This window comes from Anser anser (genome assembly GCF_964211835.1).
Source record: "Anser anser genome assembly, chromosome: W".
Taxonomy (NCBI): Eukaryota; Metazoa; Chordata; class Aves; order Anseriformes; family Anatidae; genus Anser; species Anser anser.
Window position 1 is genome coordinate 6,071,335 of NC_139731.1, and position 21,303 is coordinate 6,092,637.

The 21,303-nt window shown below is 44.9% G+C and overlaps 1 pseudogene across 1 annotated transcript in view; it reads left to right on the top strand.

Moving 5' to 3' along the window:
* Positions 1 to 18,490: 18,490 nt before the first annotated feature.
* LOC310888710 (arrestin domain-containing protein 3-like) overlaps positions 18,491 to 21,303 on the top strand; it is a 494,161-nt pseudogene continuing 491,348 nt past the window's right edge. Inside the window, exons 1-3 of the transcript in view lie at positions 18,491 to 18,700; positions 19,117 to 19,279; positions 20,083 to 20,237. The product of the transcript in view is annotated as an arrestin domain-containing protein 3-like (transcript). The remainder of the gene's footprint in view (positions 18,701 to 19,116; positions 19,280 to 20,082; positions 20,238 to 21,303) is intronic.

Below are 21,303 nucleotides of genomic sequence, written 5' to 3' on the forward strand. Positions count from 1 at the left end.
ATGTCAGTATTTGGAACCAAGATCATAAATTAAAAGAAGTTAACCTCTGTTTTTAAAGAAGATGAATCTTGGAATCTTACATACCACTTAAAAGTTCTGTAGCCATATATCTAGCAGTTAATATAAATGGACCGATGAGACTTGATTCTGGGACACCATGTTCTTAAGTATTGAATGTATGAATCCCTCTTACTTGGAAAAAGAAAACTCTATCATCTGTTATGCTGTGTAAAATGTTTGCAGGTGGAATAGCATATTGAGTTTTTCCCTCCTAGATGATGACTTTGAAGAAGGCCTTCACACCATTTGTTCAGGAAGACATGAATATGCATTCAGTTTTGAGCTTCCACAGATGTAAGTACTTGCATGCAGTACTCAGCTTGTGTGAGAGAATGTGAGGGTACATACCTGCTTAAGAAAAATTACTGTGTGTGTAGGGGAAATCTTTTCATTGGTAGTAGGAGTTGTGCTCAGGCATGCAATAGAGGACATAATGTCATTGAGGTTGTTTTTAAGCTGGTTAAGAGGATGGAGTCAGTCTCTTTTCAGTTGTGCCCAGCGAGAGGACGAGAGGCAATGGGCATAAACTGAAGCACAGGAGGTTCTGGCTGAATATGAGGGGGCACTTTACTGTGAGGGTGACAGAGCACTGGAACAGGTTGCCCAGAGAGGTTGTAGAGTCGTCTTCTCTGGAGATATTCAAAACCCGCCTGGATTCCGTCCTGCGCAATGTTCTGTAGGTGATCCTGCTTGGAAGGGGAGTTGAACTAGATTATCTTCAGAGGTCCCTTCCAACCTCAGCCATTCTGTGTTGTGTCATGTCCCCATTCCCCCCCCACCTGAGCTCATTGTTTCCTAGTTGATTATTCTTTCTTTTGGCTGAGGTCTTTTGGCTCATTGTCTTCTAATATTTTACTCCTTCACAGAAGAAGGGAATTGAACTGTCATTTGAGTTTTGTAGAGTGGCTGAGGTACCTTTTAAATCAAACAAGGTTTTACTAGAGCTATACAAGCCATCAGAACTAGTGATAAAATAATATCTTGTTTGGGTTCAGTCTGAAACACCTGTGGCAAGCTGAACTGCGTTTGAACAAAATAAGACTTTTCTAGTTTAAATAAGATACATGTATTCAGCCTGGCCTTTATGCAAAAAGCCAGGACGAAAGAGAGCAGATGGATGGGTGGATGAAGCAAGAAGTATTCCCATACCTAATCCTGTTTGTCTCAGAAAGCAAAGGTGAAGCAAGAGTGATAGAAGTCTTAAGATAAATTGATCGGTCAACAATCACAAGCATTGGTCAGAATAATGAAGTTATTTTCAAGTGACTCGAAGGAATAACTATCAAAGCTGGTTTCATAATACTGAAATAACGAAGGCTGGTATTAAATGCCTGAAGAACAGTAGTTTGACACTACTTAGTTACTGTTTATTGCTATCTTGTATCCATAGAATATTCCTAAATTGCTTTAAAACAAAACTGGTGTGGTGGGTTGACCTTGGCTGGCTGCCAAACCCCACCCAGTTGATCCTTTACTCCCCTTTGTCAATAGGATGGGGGGGATGGATGGATGGATGGAAATTTACTGACTGCTTCCCATTGGCAGGCACATGTCCAGTAACTTCCTGGGAAGTGGTGCCTCAATATATGCAGTAGTTGCTCAGGAAGACAAGTGCTATAACAACAAATGTCTGTTGTTCCTCCGTTTCAACTTTCATTGCTGAGCATGTGTTGTGGTTTTAGCCAGCTGGGCAGCTGAGCTCCACCACAACAGCTCTTCACTCTCCCTCCTCAAAGGAAAAGGGGGAGAAAATACAATGCAAAGAGCTCTAGGATTGAGGATAAGAACGGAGATCACTCAATAATATCGCCATGGGCAAAACAGACTCAGCATAGGGAGACTAGAGAAATTTATTACCTATTACTAACAAACTAGAGAAATGAGAAACAAAACAAACTAAAAGTACCTTTCTCCCCCCCATCCACACTCTTGTACATCCTCCCCCATAGCGACGCAGGGGAACAAGGAATGGGGGTTATGGTCAATCTATAGAACTTGACTGCCACGGTTCCTTCATGATCACTCTCTTTCCCTGCTCCAATGTGGAGTCCCTCCCAAGGGATACAGTCCTCCCCAAACTGATTCTGCGTGGGCAGGCAGCACAGGCAGCAGCTCCTCAAGAACTGCTCTGATATGGGCCCATATCATGGGATCCATCTGTCAGAAACAAACTGCTTCAATATGGGTCCCCCATGGGTGGCAGCTCCTGACAGATCTGCTCCTGTGTGGGTTTCTCTCCACGGACTATAGGTCTGGTCCAGAGTCTGCTCGGGCAGGGGCTCTCCACAGGTTGCAACCTCTTTAAAGGCAGATTCATCTGCTCCACCGTGGGATCCTCAATGAGCTACAGCATGGAAATCTGCTCTGCTTTGGTACACCACGGGCTGCAGGGGGACAGCCTGCTCTATGATGGTCCTTTCCACAGGCTGCAGGGGAACTTCCGTGCTGCTGACTGGAACACATCCTCCCCCTTCTCCTTCACTGACCTGGGTGTCTGCAAGGCTGTTTATCACTCCTCACTCACCCAGCTGCTGTTTTGCAGCGGGTTTTTTTCCCTTTCTTAAATCTGCTATCATATAGGTGCAACCAACATCAATTATTGGCTCAGCTCTGGGAAGCAGTGGGTCCCACTGGAGCCAGCTGAAAGTGGCCCTTACCTAACATGGCGTTATGATTTAACCTGGCTGGCAGCTAAGCACCACACAGCCGTACGCTACCCCTCCCCCCTCCCTCTTTGGGATGGGGGAGACAATCAGAAAAAAAGTGAAAGCTTGTAGGCCGAGATAAGTACAGTTTATTAGGACAGAAAAGAAAGGAAAATAATAATAATAATAGTACTACTAATAATAGTGTGTACAAAACAATTGATGCACAATGCAATTGCTCACCATCTGCTGCCTGATGCCCAGTCCAGCCCCGAGCAGCCCCCCACCCCGGCCAGCCCCCCATATTAATTGTTCAGCATGACGTCAGATGGTATGAAATACGCCTTTGGCCAGTTTGGGTCAGCTGTCCTGGGTCTGTTCCCTCCCAACTCCTGCTGCATCCCCAGCCTACCTGCTTGCAGGACAGTGTGAGAAGCTGAAAAGGATTAATGTAAGCACTGCTCTGCACCAATTAAAACATCAGTGTGTTATCAACATTATTCTCATCCTAAATCCCAAACACAGCACCATACCAGCTACCAGGAGGAAAATTAACTCTATCCTAGCTGAAACCAGGACAATATCCACCCCTTATTCCATACCATTTATGTCACGCTTAGGTCCCACACTTCCCGCCATATTCCATATTCCAATTAGTCACCACCCTCATATATGTATATGAAATGTTCACTAAGTTTGTTTAGTCTGTGACTGACTTTGAGCTCCATCTGTCCCAGCAGTCTTTCAGGGCAGAAGAGATGGTGTGTGATGTTGGATCGTTGAACACTGAAGCTTGTTCTGGTTCCATTGCACCACTGTGCTTCTCCAACTCTATTGACATTCATTTGTTTTTATCTGCGGGACTTACTGTGATACAATTAATTGGACACTGACATACAGCAGTCACAATAGTGATGACATAGAGTATTAGACAATAAATATGTTACAAGTCAGCTCATGTGCTACTCTCACCAAATATTAAATACCCTTGAGGTACACACCGGACCTCCCCACCCTTCTGCATTATCCACCAAGTGCACTCATATCTCTGGGCAAAAGCAATCCCATGAATGGGTTTGCCTTCGCCTGAGGCAGGAATAGCCCAGACTGTCTTCCCCTGCATGTTTCTTACGTGCACTACAGGGACTATGTCCCCTTCTACAGTACATAACAGGTTTGATTGGGCAGGTCCAGCTCGGTTGGCAAATTCCCTAGCATTGAATAACCAGGTGGCCTTTACCAAATGTGTATCCCAAAGCTTGAATGTCCCAGCACCCATTGCCTTCAGTGTAGTCTTCAACAGTCCATTGTACCACTCGATTTTCCCAGAGGCTGGTGCATGATAGGGGATGTGATACACCCACTCAATACCATGTTCTTTGGCCCAAGTGTCTATAAGGTTGTTTCGGAAATGAGTCCCGTTGTCTGACTCAATTCTCTCTGGGGTGCCATGTCGCCATAGGACTTGCTTTTCAAGGCCCAGGATAGTGTTCCGGGCGGTGGCATGGGGCACAGGATATGTTTCCAGCCATCCGGTGGTTGCTTCCACCATTGTAAGTACGTGGCGCTTGCCGTTGCGGGTTTGAGGGAGTGTGATGTAATCAATCTGCCAGGCCTCTCCATATTTATATTTCAGCCATCATCCTCCATACCAAAGAGGCTTTAACCGCTTGGCTTGCTTGACTGCAGCACGTTTCGCAATCATGAATAACCTGTGCTATAGTGTCCATGGTCAGGTCCACCCCTCGATCACGAGCCCATCTGTATGTTGCATCCCTGCCCTGATGGCCTGAGGTGTTGTGGGCCCATTGAGCCCATAATAATTCACCCTCATATTGACAGTCCAGATCCACCTGAGCCACTTCAATCTTAGCAGCCTGATCCACCTGCTGGTTGTTTTGATGTTCTTCAGTGGCCCGATTTTTGGGCACATGAGCATCTACATGGTGTACCTTTACAACCAGGTTCTCTACCTGGGCAGCAATATGTTGCCACAATGCAGCAGCCCAGATGGGTTTGTCCCTGCGCTGCCAGTTGTTCTGCTTCCATTGCTGTAACTATCACCACAGGGCATTTGCTACCATCCATGAATCAGTATAGAGATAGAGAACTGGCCACTTTTCTCATTCAGCAATGTCTAAAGCCAGCTGGATGGCTTTCACTTCTGCAAACTGACTCGATTCACCTTCTCCCTCAGCAGCTTCTGCAACTCGTCGTGTAGGACTCCATACAGCAGCTTTCCATCTCCGATGCTTTCCCACAATACGACAGGACCCATCAGTGAAGAGGTCATATTTCTTCTCATTTTCTGGTAGCTTGTTATACGGTGGGCCTTCTTCAGCACGGGCCACCTCCTCCTCTGATGATATCCCAAAATCTTTGCCTTCTGGCCAGTCCAGAATCACTTCCAAGATTCCTGGGCGACTGGGGTTTCCTATTCGAGCCCGCTGAGTAATCAGTGCAACTCACTTGCTCCATGTAGCATCAGCTGCATGATGTGTAGAGGGGACCCTTCCTTTGAACATCTAGCCCAGTACCGGCAGTCGGGGTGCCAGGAGGAGCTGTGCTTCAGTACTGACCACTTCCGAAGCAGATCGAACTCCTTCATATGCTGCCAATATCACCTTTTCAGTTGGAGTGTAGCGGGCCTCAGATCCTCTGTATCCCCGACTCCAAAACCCCAGGGGTCGATCTCGAGTTTCCCCAGGTTCTTTCTGCCAGAGGCTCCAGGTGGGACCATTCTCCCCGGCTGCGGTGTAGAGCACATTCTTTACATCTGGTCCTGTTCGGACTGGCCCAAAGGCTACTGCATGAACTATTTCCTGCTTAATTTGTTCAAAGGCTTGTCTTTGCTCAGGGCCCCATTCGAAATCATTCTTCTTACGGGTTACTTGGTAGAGCGGGTTTACAATCAGACTGTAATTTGGAATGTGCATTCTCCAAAAACCCACGACACCTAGGAAAGTTTGTGTTTCTTTTTTCCTAGTTGGTGGAGACATAGCTGTTATTTTGTTGATCACATCCATTGGGATTTGACGACGTCCATCTTGCCATTTTATTCTTAAAAACTGGATCTCTTGTGCAGGTCCTTTGACTTTATTTTGTTTTATGGCAAAACCAGCCTTCAGAAGGACTTGGACTATTTTCATCCCTTTCTCAAAAACTTCCTGTGCTGTGTCACCCCACACAATGATGCCATCAACGTACTGCAGGTGTTCAGGAGCTTCCCCCTGCTCCAGCACAAACTGGATCAGTACATGGCAAATGGTAGGGCTGTGTTTCCACCCCTGGGGCAACCAGGTGTATTGGACACCCCTCCAAGGGAAAGCAAACTGTGGCCTGCACTCTGCTGCTAGAGGGATGGAGAAAAATGCATTAGCGATATCAATTGTGGCATACCACTTGGCTGCCTTTGATTCCAGTTCGTACTGGACTTCTAGCATGTCTGGCACTGGAGCACTCAGTGGTGGCGTGACTTCGTTCAGGCCACGATAGTCCACTGTTAGTCTCCACTCACCATTAGACTTTCGCACTGGCCATATGGGACTATTAAAAGGTGAATGAGTCTTGCTGATCACTCCTTGGCTCTCCAGCTGACGAATTAGCTTATGGATGGGAATCAAGGAGTCTCTGTTGGTGCGATATTGCCACCGGTGCAAAGTTGTGGTAGCGATTGGCACTTGCTGTTCTTCGACCCTCAGCAACCCCACAACAGAAGGGTCCTCCGAGAGACCGGGCAAGGTAGACAACTGTTTAATGTCCTCTGTCTCTAAGGCAGCTATGCCAAAATCCCACCAGAACCCTTTTGGGTCCTTGAAATATCCTCTCCTGAGATGCTAAAGTTGTACGGTGCATCCCGGCCAGTCAGAATACGGTGCTTTTGCCACTCATTCCCAGTTAGGCTCACTTCAGCCTCCAATACAGTTAACTGCTGGGATCCCCCCGTCACGCCATAAATACAGATGGGCTCTGGCCCTTTATAGCTTGATGGCATTAGAGTACATTGTGCACCGGTGTCTACCAAAGCCTTATACTTCTGTGCGTCTGACGTGCCAGGCCATCGAATCCACACAGTCCAATAAACTCGATTGTCCCTTTCCTCCCCCTGGCTGGAGGCAGGACCTCTCTAATCCTGGTCAGAATCTTCATTTCTGTGCAAAGGACTGCCCGCTGGAAGTTCGAGCAGGAAGTTTCTCACAGAACCCCCCTTTCTTGATTGTTTTTCCTTGCAATTCACGTACCCATGCCTCTAGGGTCGAGGTAGATTTTCCATCCCATTTTCCCATGAACTCTCCATGGTCACGTAGGTAAAACCACAGGGTGGCACGGGGTGTGTACCCACTATATCTCCTTCCTTGCATGGATGGACGCTTACCCCTGATAGCTGAGACACTAGTTTGTACAGGTGGGGAGGAAGATGTATTCTCTCTAACTTGGTTGGAAACTTCAGAAAGTTTCTCCAAAGTATTCTCTTTTAGTTGGTGGAACTCTTGAAAATGTTTTTCCGCAGCCAAGACACAGGCCTTTAGGGAAGAGGGAGCTGAGACTTTCTTTGTACTGCCAGAGTTGTTCAGCCAATTCATCCACCATGGGTTCCTCATGGTCTTTCCAGGTCATTACTGCCAATGAGTTGTCTAGGTCATCATAAATCACCTCCTGTATGGTTAATTCTCTCAGGTACTGGATTTCCTTCTCCATGGGGGTCCATTTGCCTGGTTGACATACAAGATCTTCCTTGAAGGGATACCTTTCCTTCACACCTGACAAGAGACACCTCCAGAGGGTGAAGATTTATGCTCCGTTTCCAATTGCTTTGTCAATGTCTGTGTCCCTAGCAAGGGATCCCAGCTGCCTGGCTTCCCTGCCCTCTAATTCCAGACTCTTGGCACTGGGGCAGCCAGGTGACAATGTGCTCACCTGGACAACGACCGAAATCCTTTCGCATATCTTGTAGCTCACAGTGGTATAGGCCTCGGGTAGTTATTGATGCTTTTATGATATCATCCTCTTCATCTTCCCGTTCGTATGATAGCCCAGGCACTGCGGAGTAGCCCATCTCATAGTCGTCTTCTTCCCCAGTCTGAGTAGGAGTTCCTCTGTGTTCTAAACGACCTGACTTTGTCATCCATTGTTTCCTCTTGGTTAAACGGGCAACTTGCACTGCTACAGTCCATTTCCCTAACCCAGCTGCAGGGCTCGTCACAGGGGTTGGAACGACCGTACCGCCTGTCACAGGGGCTGGAGTGGCCACAGGGGCTGTCATTAGGTTTATAGCTGCATCGTTTGCAGCTCAATAGGCATAGGCCAGACCCCAGCATGTTGCAGTGATTTGTGTCTCTTTCGAATTGCCAGAGTGATGACGCCCCTTTTTCAAGCATTCTACCAGTTTTTTAGGATTTTGCAGTTGTTCAGGGGTGAATTTCCAAAACACTGAAGGTACCCACTGCTCTAGATACCTGCCCAAATCCTCCCACACTCCCTGCCACTCATAACCATCCTGTCTCAGGACCGATCTCTGGATGGCATTCCTAAGTAGTTGTTTAAACAAAACCTGAAGCACATTCAGGAGACATAAGAATAACAACATGCTGGTCTGAACATCCCAAGGATATTCAAAATCTTGAAGAGCTATTGTAATTAGCCCAGAGGAGAAGAGGGTGGTGAAGGAGAAAGGGAGAGTGAACAAGTAGGAAAAAACATCTCCCCCTGTCCCCTCCATAGATTGGCTCCCTGATGAAAAAAGGCAATAGGTGTAATTGTTAAGAGTTTCTGAGATGTAGTTTCCAAAGTACAGTCGACAACAGTGCTGAGTACGAATACCATGTTAGTCTCATGACCAGCAATTTCATCATATCATAAGCCAGTGTTACACTGCAGAGTAAAGTAATGATCTTAAACCAGGTCCTGGAAAGGATAAACAGCACGAGAGGGAACACACACAGTAAGTAATGTGCTATATAACTCAATTCAGAAAACAGGCACAGCAGACCTGAGATCACAAAAATCAACATTGTGACTAGCAACTATTAATCAGATCTAATACTTATACCAATTTTAGTTTAACACACTCTGGTCAGATCTGTCATTAGCTGAACCCTTCAAGCCCCACGTTGGGCCCCAAAAAGGACTTTTGTGGTTCGACTCGGTCAGCAGCTAAACACCAAACAGCCGTTCACTCACCCTCCCCTCCTCCCTCTCTGGGATGGGGGGAGAGAATTAGAAAGAAATGAAAACCTGTGGGTTGAGATAAAGACAGTTTATTAGGACAGGAAAGAAAGGAAAATAATAATAATAATAATAATAATAGTGCTACTACTAATAATATGTATAAACAAGTGATGCACAATGCAATTGCTCACCACCTGCTGACCGATGCCCAGCCTATCCCCGAGCAGCTGGTCCCCCCACCCTGGCCAGCCACTCCATATTAATTGTTCAGCATGACGTCAGGTGGTATGGCATACCCCTTTGGCCAGTTTGGGTCAGCTGTCCTGGTTCTGTCCCCTCCCAACTCCTGCTGCACCCCCATCTTGCCCGCTGGCAGGACAGAGCGAGAAGCTGAAAAGTGCTTGACTTAGTGTAAGCACTGCTCTGCAACGACTAAAACATTGGTGTGTTATCAACATTATTCTCATCCTAAATCCCAAACACAGCACCCTACCAGCTACTAGGAGGAAAATTAACTCTATCCTAGCCAAAACCAGGACACATGGGGCAGCTTCTGGATTCTTCTCACAGAAGCCACCTCTGAAGCCCCCTGCTACCAAAAAACCCCTTGCTATGTAAACCTACTACAGTATGTCTCATGGTATGGAATGTTCCTTTGGTCAGTTTGGGTCAGCTGTCCCAGCTACGTCCCACATAAATCTCTGGCCTACTGTGGGGGGTTGGAGAGAAGACCTTGATCTGTTGCAAGCACTGCTCAGCAATAGCTAAAACCCTTCTGCATTATGAACTCTGTTTTAGCCACAAATGCAAACCACGGCACTACATGGGCTGCAGTGAGGAAAGTTACCTCCATCCCAGCCTGCCCTAATACAACTGACTACAAAGTAAGAGACCAAAACAAGACACTGACTGGCCCTACTGTCTTTTGCCTTTAAGGGGGGGTGGGGGGTGGGGGGTGGAGGAGGAAGACGACAAGGGCAGGATGAAACATTCAAGACTGATTGGAAAATCCTTTCATTTGTGTTATTAAAAAAAAAAAAAAAGAAAAAAGTAAACACTTCAGATGCAGGAAAAGAGATGCCAAATCTGTAGCTGAAAAAAACATTCTAGTGAAGTTAGTGAAGTACTCGCATGGCTAGTATTATTCCTTCCCCGTCTTCCATAGGGAAGCTTTACAAATAATTTGTTTTATTACGATGTGTTTCCAACAGAGTACAATATTTAAAAAAAAAAAAAAGCACTTTTGAGATTAAAGGAGGCAAAGGTTAGGAAAAGACAAGACTTTGATATTCCAGTTATATTCAGCTAACTGTAATGTTATGTCCTTCATTTTATGATGTTACAGGTGTGTATGGGGGGGGGAAGGGGTGATACTGAAAGTTTTGGAGAAATTTTCAACATCTTTTTTTCTTCCAATTCCCAAAAAGGACTCTGTCTTTCAGAGTTCAGAACAGTCTTTATATTTTTGCTGTCACTCTTTCCCCTCTCCCCTCCCCCCCCCCCCCCCCCCGTTTTTTAAGATGGCCTCATCAGGATAAAGGAAAATTAGATGTTCAAAATAGCCTCTCTATATGGAACTCTAAAAAAATTTAGCTACCCTACTTAAGGCAAAACAAACTACAAATGTACTCAGTTACAGTTAAACCAAACCACTGACATACCAACCAAGTAAACGCTACACAGTTACTTATGAAATACCATGTCCAAAACAATAATTGGATGATACTAATGCTAATTTCAAGTTGGTAGTCTTAATTAGTCCCTAAAAGGGCAAATTCCACACTTGAAAGTGGCCTCTAAAGTTTACGGAGATGTGTACTTCTCTGGCTTTTTCACAGAGTCACAGAATCACAGAATCATCTAGGTTGGAAGAGACCTCCAAGATCACCTAGTCCAACCTATGACCTAACACTAACAAGTCCTACACTAAACCATATCACTAAGCTCTACATCTAAACGTCTTTTAAAGACCTCCAGGGATGGTGACTCAACCACTTCCCTGGGCAGCCCATTCCAATGCCTAACAACCCTTTCAGTAAAGAAGTTCTTCCTAATATCCAACCTAAACCTCCCCTGGCGCAACTTTAGCCCATTCCCCCTTGTCCTGTCACCGGGCACGTGGGAGAATAGACCAACCCCCACCTCGCTACAGCATCCTTTAAGGTACCTGTAGAGAGCGATAAGGTCGCCCCTGAGCCTCCTCTTCTCCAGGCTGAACATTCCCAGCTCCCTCAGCCGCTCCTTGTAAGACGTGTTCTCCAGACCCCTCACCAGCTTCGTTGCCCTTCTCTGGACTCGCTCCAGCACCTCCATGTCCTTCTTGTAGTAAGGGGCCCAAAACTGAACACAGTACTCGAGGTGTGGCCTCACCAGGGCCGAGTACAGGGGGACAATCACTTCCCTGGTCCTGCTGGCCACACTGTTTCTGATACAAGCCAGGATGCTGTTGGCCTTCTTGGCCACCTGAGCACACTGCTGGCTCATATTCAGCTGACTATCAACCAATACTCCCAGGTCCGTCTCTGCCAGGCAGCTTTCCAACCACTCATCTCCCAGCCTGTAGCGCTGCTTGGGGTTGTTGTGCCCCAGGTACAGGACCTGGCACTTGGCCTTGTTGAACTTCATACAGTTGACCTCAGCCCATCGCTCCAGCCTATCCAGATCCTCCTGCAGAGCCTTCCTACCCTCGAGCAGATCGACACATGCACCTAACTTGGTGTCATCTGCAAACTTATTGAGGGTGCACTGGACGCCCTCATCCAGATCATCGATAAAGATATTGAAGAGAACTGGCCCTAGTACTGAGCCCTGGGGGACTCCACTAGTGACCGGCCTCCAACTGGATTTAACTCCACTCACCATTACTCTTTGGGCTCGGCTATCCAGCCAGTTTTTAACCCAGTGAAGTGTATGCCAGTCCAAGCCATGAGCAGCCAGTTTCTTCAGGTGAATGCTGTGGGAAACGGTGTCAAAAGCCTTACTGAAATCAAGGTAGACCACATCCACAGCCTTTCCCTCATCCACTAAGTGCGTCACTTTGTCATAGAAAGAGATCAGGTTCGTCAAGCAGAACCTGCCCTTCATAAACCCATGCTGACTGGGCCTGATTGCCTGGTTGCCCTGCAAGTGCTGCGTGATGACCCTCAAGATAATCTGCTCCATGAGCTTCCCTGGTACTGAAGTCAAACTAACAGGGTTATAGTTTCCTGGGTCTACCCTCTGGCCCTTCATGTAGATGGGCGTCACGCTTGCTAGTCACCAGTCGACTGGGACCTCCCCTGATAGCCAGGACTGCGAGTTCTCTCAGTACCCTGAGGTGGATCCCATCTGGCCCCATCGACTTGCGTATATCTAAGTGCTGTAGCAGGTCACCAACCGTTTCCTCGTGCATTATGAGGGCCACATCCTACTCCCCATCCCCTTCCACCAGCTCAGGGTACTGGGTACCCAGAGAACAACTGGTCTTGCTGCTAAAGACTGAGGCAAAGAAGGCATTAAGCACCACAGCCTTTTCCTCATCTCTTGTCACTAAGTTTCCCCCCGCATCCAGTAAAGGATGGAGATTCTCCTTAGTCCTCCTTTTTGTGTTGATGTATTTGTAAAAACGTTTTTTGTTATCTTTAACAGCAGTAGCCAGATTGAGCTCCAGATGAGCTTTGGCCTTTTAAATTTTGTCCCTGCACAGCCTTACAACACCTTATAGTCCTCCTGAGTGGACCGCCCTCTTTTCCAAAGGTCATAAATGCTCTTTTTCTTCCTGAGCTCAAGCCACAACTCTCTGTTCAGCCAGGCCGGTCTTCTTCCGTGCCGGCTTGTCTTTGGGCACGTGGGGACAGACTGCTCCTGAGCCATTAAGATTTCCTTCTTGAAGAGTGCCCAGCCTTCCTGGACTCCCCTGCCCTTCAGGACTGCCTCCCCAGGGACTCTGCCAACCAGTGTCCTGAACTGCTCAAAGTCTGTCAGTTTTACTGATCCCCCTCCTGACTTCGCCAAGGATAGAGAACTCTATCATTTCGTGGTCACTCTGCCCAAGACAGCTCCCGACCACCACATCTCCCACCAGTCCTTCTCTGTTTGTGAACAGAAGGTCTAGCGGGGCACCTGTGGTGGTTTTACTGTGCTAGGCAGCTGAACACCACAACCGCTCTCTCACTCCCCCTCCTTAGATGAGGAGGGGAAGAAGTAAAGGAAAGAACAAGTCATGGGTTGAGATAAGGATGATGTAATTAAAGGGAAAAAAATAATTATTAAGGAAAGATTATTATTAATTAAACAATTTAACTAAACAATTTAACTAAACAAAACAAGTAAAGGCTATGTGGAAGTGCAGAGGAAAGAAATTACTCTCTACTTCCCACAAATGAGCGATGCTTGACCACCTCCTTGAAGCAGGGCCTCAACGCACGTAGCCGGTGTTCGGGAGAAGGACAGACGTTTTCACGACAAGAGCCCACCCCTCCCCTCTTCTTCCCTTTTCCACCTTTTATTGCTGAGTGTGACATCATATGGTATGGAATATCCCTTTAGTTGGTTTAGGTCAGCTGCCCTCGTGATGTTTCTTTTCTCACTTTTTTGCCCACCCCCTAGGAGGGTTAGAGAGAGTCCTGATGCTGTGCACTGCTCAGCAGCAGACACAACACTGGTGTGATACCATTGCTGTTCTAGCTACGAGTGCAGAGCACAGCACTGTATGGGCTGCTGCAGGGAAAGTTAACATCCCAGCCCGACCCAGTACAGCACCTCCCCTGGTAGGCTCACTAACCATCTGCGTCAGGGAACTGTCTATCTTCCACGCTCTCCTGAAACCTCCTAGACTGCTTCCTCTGAGCTGTATTGTATTTCCAGGATATGTCTGGGAAGTTAAAGTTCCCCCCAAGAACAAGTGTTGGCGATTTCACAACTTCTGCCAGCTGCCTGTAGAGCTCCTCACCTGTCTCCTCATCCTGGTTTGGCGGTCTATAACAGACCCCCACCAGGATGCTTGCCTTGTTGGCCTTCCTGCTGATCCTAACCCATAGGGACTCAACCTTATCTTTCCCAGTCTCGAGTTCCACAACATCAAAACACTCTCTAATATAGAAAGCCATACCACCACCCCTTCTGTGCTACCTGTCCCTTTTGAAGAGCCTATAGCCAGTCATTGCAGCACTCCAGTCATGGGAGTGGTCCCACCACATTTCAGTGATGGCAACCAAGTCATAGCTTTCCTGCCGCACGATGGCTTCCAGCTCCTCTTGTTTGTTGCCCATGCTGCGTGCATTAGTGTAGATGCACTTCAGCTGGGCCATTGCCTTCTCCCTCGACCCTGACATTGTTCCCCCAGGATCATCTGTAACAAGCCTCATTTCATCCCCTTCCCCCTTCTTACCTAGTTTAAAGCCCTCTCAATGAGCCCTGCCAGCTCCTGGGCTAGTATCCGTTTTCCCCTTAGAGACAGGTGGGACCCATCTGCAGTTATCAGGCTGGGTGCTGAGTAAAGCACCCCATGGTCAAAAAAAACCCACAAAATTTCTGTGTTGGCACTAGCCTCTGAGCCATGTATTTATCAGGTGGGCTTTCCGTGTCCTCTCTGTACCCCTCCCTGCCACTGTAGGGATGGAGGAAAACACCACCTGTACTCCCGCTCCATCTACGAACCGTCCAAGTCCCTTGAAGTTCCTTTTGATAGCCTTCAGGCTTCTCTCAGCAATTTCATCATTGCCAGCCTGGACTATCAATAGAGGATAGTAATCAGAGGGGTGAACCAGGTTAGGAAGGTTTCTGGCAATGTCCCTGACCCAGGCCCCAGGGAGGCAGCAGACTTCCCTACAGGTAGGGTCAGGCCAACATATAGGGCCCTCTGTTCCCCTGAGAAGGGAGTCACCTACAGCGATTACCCTTCTTTCTTTCTTAGTAGAGGAAGTCTTTTGAGGTGTGGAGTCAACTTCCTCGCCCTAGGCATCCTCCTGGGTGGACTTTTGACCTCATCCTCACCCACTACTCTATCAAGCTCCAAGGCCTCAAACCTCTTGTGTAAGGGCACCTGGGAAGGCGAGGCCAGTAGGGAGGGGGGTTGCCTGCGATGCCGAGCAGGGACCTGCTTCCATTCCTCATCTCCTAGGTCTCTTCCTTCTGCTCGACAGCGACAGGGCAGAGGGTCCACCACTATTTGGGGTGTTTCACCCCGGTGCCTTTCTCCCAGGCCTTGCAGGGAGTTGCTCCACTAATCTATCTCCTGCTCACGCTCCCTGATAGTCCTTAACCTCTCCACCTCCTCCTTGAGCTCTGTCACACGGTGTCTCTGCCGCCCTCAGATGGCAGCAACAGGCTCAGGCACTCCCTGCACCCAGAGACCTGAACTGCAGCATTTTGGAGCAGGCAGGCAGTCTGGGTGGCCGCAGACTTTCTAGGAAGAGTTTTCTGTCTGGTACAGACCATGGTGGTTTAGCTATAGGTAGACAGCCAGTAGATGAGCTGTTCTTCTGAGTGGGGCGGGATGCTCTGCCCTGTCTGAGCGTGCGCCCTGCCTGTTCTTTTCTAGAACGGTTCTTTATTTGATTATTAAAAATTCCAATAAAACTGATGTTGGATGAACTAGAGACAATATTTTCTCCCAGCTTTAATCTTACATTTTCTGAGATGTGGAAATTGTGCGAATAAGTTATGCTTATTATGATGCTTTAAAAATACAAATTTATGTGCTAATTCCTAATCTGATCAGTTGTATTATTATTAAAAAGATTAAAAACTTGCATTCAGTTTTTGACCTCTGTCCTGCACAGACCAGTTGCTACCTCATTCGAAGGCAGACATGGCAGTGTACGCTATTGGGTGAAAGCTGAATTGCATAGGCCTTGGCTTCTACCAGTAAAACTAAAGAAGGAATTTACAGTCTTTGAACATATAGATATCAACACCCCTTCATTACTGGTAAGAATTGACAGAATTACTCGTTCTTTGTTTTTGGCATTAAAAATAATGAAATATAGTAACTGAAAAAAAATCATCTAATTTTCCCTAGTATTTATTTGCTGGTTTAACTACAGCTCATCTTTAAGTATAAGACCAGTTTATCAACTCTTTAACTGCTAGTGTTTTGAATGTTAAGTTATCTGTACTTGGAGTTGCTTGCTTTTTATTATATATAAAATGCATTTGTCAATTTAAATTGTTACTACTAAATTTTAGAATCTCATTAAGGAGGAAAACTTTGAACTGTTCAACTGTAAATAAAGAATCTATGGAAGGATCAGTCCAACTCTTAATATTTTAGCAAGGGACTGCTGACTTAAACCACAGTAATTTTTTTTACTTTGCATTTTTATAACTGATAACTTCCATACGGATAACTTTCTACTAATGGGGAGAAACGATCCCAATTCTGTGTAATCCTTCTCTGAAATTTCATTTTATTGAAAGCAACTGTGATATTAAAATGATTTTAATGAAGATTTTATTTCAGTCTGGCCTCAAATTCCTCTTTTTTTCCCTTCCTCAAATTTTAATCGGGGGGGGGGGGGGGGGGGGGATTAAGTCTGTTGAAATTCCTTGTGTGCATGGATGAAAAATCAGACTCACAAATGTACCTTGTGCAAATTCCGTTGAGATCAAAGGACTCTCATTTGACTTTAATGGGCTTTAGATCAAGTGCCAAATCTTGATGTTGTGTAAAATAAGAAGGTTGGTTTTTTTGTTTTTTTTTAAATACAGATGAAACAGGATTACTTGGAAACTGATGAAATAGCAGGAGTCAAGATAACTAAGCTAAATTACTGTTATTTCTTTCTGAAATACCACTTAATGGGAAAGTGGGAAGATGTTCTAATTTACTAATAAATGAAAAGCTTTGCAATAGTGTGTTGGGATGTGCAGGCTATGAAGTCTTTTGCTTTAAGCAATACAGTATTTAGTTTTAGTAAAAACTTGTTTTTAAATATGGCTGTAGTATGGAGGATAGTAGAAAAAGCAATGTTAATACAGTAATGGAATTAGGACAAACATTATATCAGTGTAATGCTGTTTAAATTGCTTGGGACTTCTATGGAAGTAGCTTTGTTTATCAAAATTTGTAATAATAAACATCATAAAAATTATTTTTTCCTTTGATTAAAATAACTGAAGAGATTCATGAAGCTCTTAATTTAATGGATAATACTGTTCTATTCTTGCAGTCACCTCAAGCAGGCGCAAAGGAAAAGACTCTGTGTTGTTGGTTTTGTACCTCGGGCCCAATATCCTTAAGTGCCAAAATTGAAAGGAAGGGCTACACCCCAGGTATGCAACAGATGCAATTATAGGAAATGTTTTTTCCTTTCCTTTTAAAGCTACAGTTTGTACTTAAAGTAAAAAAATGTTTTGTTTCCCTTATAAAAAATATCCTTTCTGCTTCATTTATACCACCTCAGTCTGCTTTCAGTGGTCTTAACTAAGAGTATACTGATTAAGGCAGCACTGGCATTTTTTTTTATCCCTGTCCATAGCAGGGGGGGTGGAACTATATGACCTTTAAGGTCCCTTCCAACCCAATACATTCTATGATTCTACTTGTATCTAGATTGTTGAAGGACATTTGCTTCTATTAATTTGCATGTTTTTTGCTTTCAGAATAGCTCATGTGGATCTTTCTTCCATTAGCATTAGTGGATGTTTTTCCATGTAGAACAGTGAGAGCAGCATCTGGTGCATTATAATAGTACATAGAATGCAATGGTTTGAATAAGGAAATGTAAGTGTAAAGAGAACCTTGCAGGGAAGGGATGTCATCCAGAGGGACCTTGTCAGAAAGGTAGGCCCTTGCAACCAACATGTGGTTCAGCAAGGCCAAGTGCAAGGTCCTGCACCTGGATCCAGGCAATCCCAAGCACAAATACAGGCTGGGTGGAGAATGGACTGAGAGCAGCTCTGATGAGAAGTTGGTTGACGAGAAGCTTGACACAAGCTGGCAATGTGTGCTTGCAGCCCAGAAAGCCAACTCTATCCCGGGATGCATCAAAAGAAGCGTGGCCAGCAGGTCGAGGGAGGTGATTCTTCCCCCTCTACTCTGCCCTCATGAGACCCCAACTGGAGTACTGTGTTCAGCTCTGGGGCCTGCAGCACAAGAAAGACATGGAACTGTTAGAGCAGGTCCAGAGGAGGGCCACAGAGGTGATCAGAAGGCTGGAGCACCTCTCCTATGAATAGAGGCTAAGAGCTGGAATTGCTCAGCCTGGAGAAGAGAAGGCTCTGGAGATACTTTACAGTAGCCTTCCAGTACTTAAAAGGGGCCTACGGGAAAGATGGGGAGAGGCTCTTCATCAGAGAGTGTAGTGGTTGGACAAGGGGTAATGGCTTTAAACTAAAAGAAGGTAGGTTTAGATTAGCTATAAGGAAGAAATTCTTTACTCTGAGGTTGGTGAGGCACTGGAATGGGTTTCCCAGAGAAGTCATGGATGCTCCATCCCTGGAGGTGTTCAAGACCAGGTTGGATGGGGCTTTGAGCAACCTTGTCTAGTGGGAGGTGTCCCTGCCCATGGCAGGAGGGTTGGAACTAGATAATCTTTAAGGTCCCTTCCAACCCAAACCATTCTATGAACATGAAGATCTGTTTTTCAGGTGAATCAATTCAAATCTTTGCTGAGATTGAGAACTGCTCTTCCCGTATGGTGGTGCCAAAGGCATCCATTTACCAAACACAGGCATTTTATGCCAAAGGGAAAATGAAAGAAGTCAAACAGCTTGTTGCTAACCTGCGTGGGGAGTCCTTGTCATCTGGCAAAACAGAAAACTGAAATGGCAAACAGTTGACAATTCCACCTATTTCCCCTTCAGTCCTTGACTGTAGTATAATCCGTGTGGAGTATTCACTGATGGTATGTTGGATGATCTGTTTCACTCTCAAGCATGAGTCATTTCCATCATTCCATACAGATTCCTAGCACAGCATTTTGTGATAATCGGTTAAAAAATAAATGCATGTTCTAGTATTTGTGTCCTGACAGGAGATCTGTAAGTAAATTTGGTTTAAATCATGTAAGTTCTTTAAAACAATTGTGTGTCAGCTAAGCAAACATTTCATGAGTAGACTGCATTTCCATGTGAGGGCCCACGTTAAGAATCATGAATTTCTTTTAACTTGGAGGGCTTATGTCTCCATAGGGACATGGGTCCTAGAAGAGATGATTAGAAACAAGTTCTTCATGGAAACTTCCATGGAAAGACAACTTAGTCTAATACTTATATGTGGGTTTCTATTGCCCTTCATTAATCATACATGATTTTTCTTCAGGTATATGTTGATATTCCAGGAGCTGTGGATTTATTCCTTAACTTACCACTGGTCATTGGTACCATTCCTCTGCATCCATTTGGTAGCAGAACATCAAGTGTGAGCAGCCAGGGTAGCATGAACATGAGTTGGCTTAGTCTGATACTGCCTGAAAGACCGGAAGGTAACTTAACAATACAAATCCCAGTCAATTTGCTAGTCTATTCTTATTTAATCACTGCCATCTTGTGAACAGACTTGAATTACATCCTTTCATAATAAAGCCCACACAAAATCTGTTGTGGATGTTTTCTTGTCTCCTGTTTGTCCTGTGTAAAAGAACAAAGTTTCTTCCCTCCCTGCCTTTCTCTCTCTAGGAAAGGCAGTGAAAATCAGATGCCTTGGAAGCTGGCAGAAGTAAAAGTGCAGGATGCCACTTTATCTGAGCACAGCTTCATTGCTTTCACCTTCAGTATCCTGATCACATCCTTGGTTATAAGGAATTGCAACCAATAATAGAAGTTTCTGTGATTGCTCACCAAACTTAGTAGCCAAGACTTTGTGAAAAGTTAATATTCTTTTCTATGGTAAATCTCTTATGGCTAAAGAAGGAACTATGCATTATCTCCTTCCCTCTGTTTTCATATATCTTTAAAAAATAAAAAATAATAATAATAAAAAATTAAGTATAAATCCCAGAGTCGGATTTCTGGAGTCCAGAGGACTGCAGTGTTCTGTCATTACTACCTTTACAGAAATACATTGTCTTTGGTATGCTTTAAATTTTAAGGGGATGATTAAGCCACAATAAACAGTGGTCATTCTGGTTTTTTGAACATAAGCTTATCTTGGAATAAAAGGAAATAGCCTAATCTCCCCTTTTTAAACAATTTTTAAGTTACCTACCTGATGGTGGTTTAAAGTTTAGCATATGTCACGTTATATATTTTAACATGCACAAGAACTTGTTTGAACGTCTCCCTTCAGCACCTCCTAGCTATGCAGAAGTGGTCACAGAGGAACACAGACGGTCTAGCCTTGCACCTATATCTTCTTGTGATGATTTTGAGAGAGTGCTTCAGGGACCTTTATTTGCGTATGTCCAGGAGTTCCATTTTCTGCCTCCACCCTTATATTCAGAAGTAGGTACATCTGGCAAAACTGTTTCTCCTTCTGTAGATCAAGAGAAACCATTTAAATGATGAACAGAGAATAATCTGTTCTGTTTTTTCTTTTTTTTTTTTGGCGGGTGGTGGTGGTGGTTTGCAAGATGCATGTGAATTACATCAAGATTTTTTTCCATGCCTGTTTTACAGCATGGGTAACCCTCGCTTTTTTGTAAATGTGACCTCTGCAACCTTACATTTAAAAGGTGCTCTGTAAAGTGCCTTGGTTCTTCTATGCTATTTTCTGGAGCTGTGGATAGGGAAGCCACCTTTCCTTGACAGCACTCTTTCTAGTCAGTACTTTCTGGAATTTTTCAAAGTGTTGTTTACCATTTCAGCAGTAACTTGTTTCTTATTTCTGTAATAAATAAGGCTTTTAGCTCTTTCACTTCTACTGCTTCCTAACATTTTATAGCAAGCACTAAAATATTTAGCCTGAGTGTGTGTTTAAGTACTGTGGATGTAGAGCTTTCAGAAGCTTCATGTATGAAAGTAACATATTGGCATTTATTTCTGACCTGGAGTTTGCTGAAATACAGAGTTCTTCAATGCTTTTGACCTTTACAGAGCTAAAAATGCATCACTGAATAATCTGGAATGAGATACAACTTTCAAAGCTTTTCACCTTTATTTTTTCAAGAAAAAGCAGTGTTATAGGACACAGTATTCACAGAAATACTGTCCCCTGGTAAATTTTAGACTGGGAATCACAGAATGTTGGGGATTGGAAGGGACCTTGAAAGATCATCTAGTCCATATTATCTTAATCTTGTGAATTTTGATTTTATTTCTTGCAGTTGATTCTAAAACGCTCTGGATTGTTGTGGTTTCTTTTTTCCTTCTCTCCTCTTTTCCTTTTGGTTAGATTGATCCAGATCTGCCTACAGCTGAAAGACTATCTTGCCTCTCTCATTAAAGGAACCCATAAAAAGCTGATTTGACTTGGGTTTTGAATCAAACTTGTGTTGAAGATCAAGGTGTCATAGTGGAGATGTGCTTTCAGAATAAGATGTATTATTCTTGCCTATATGATGAATAAATG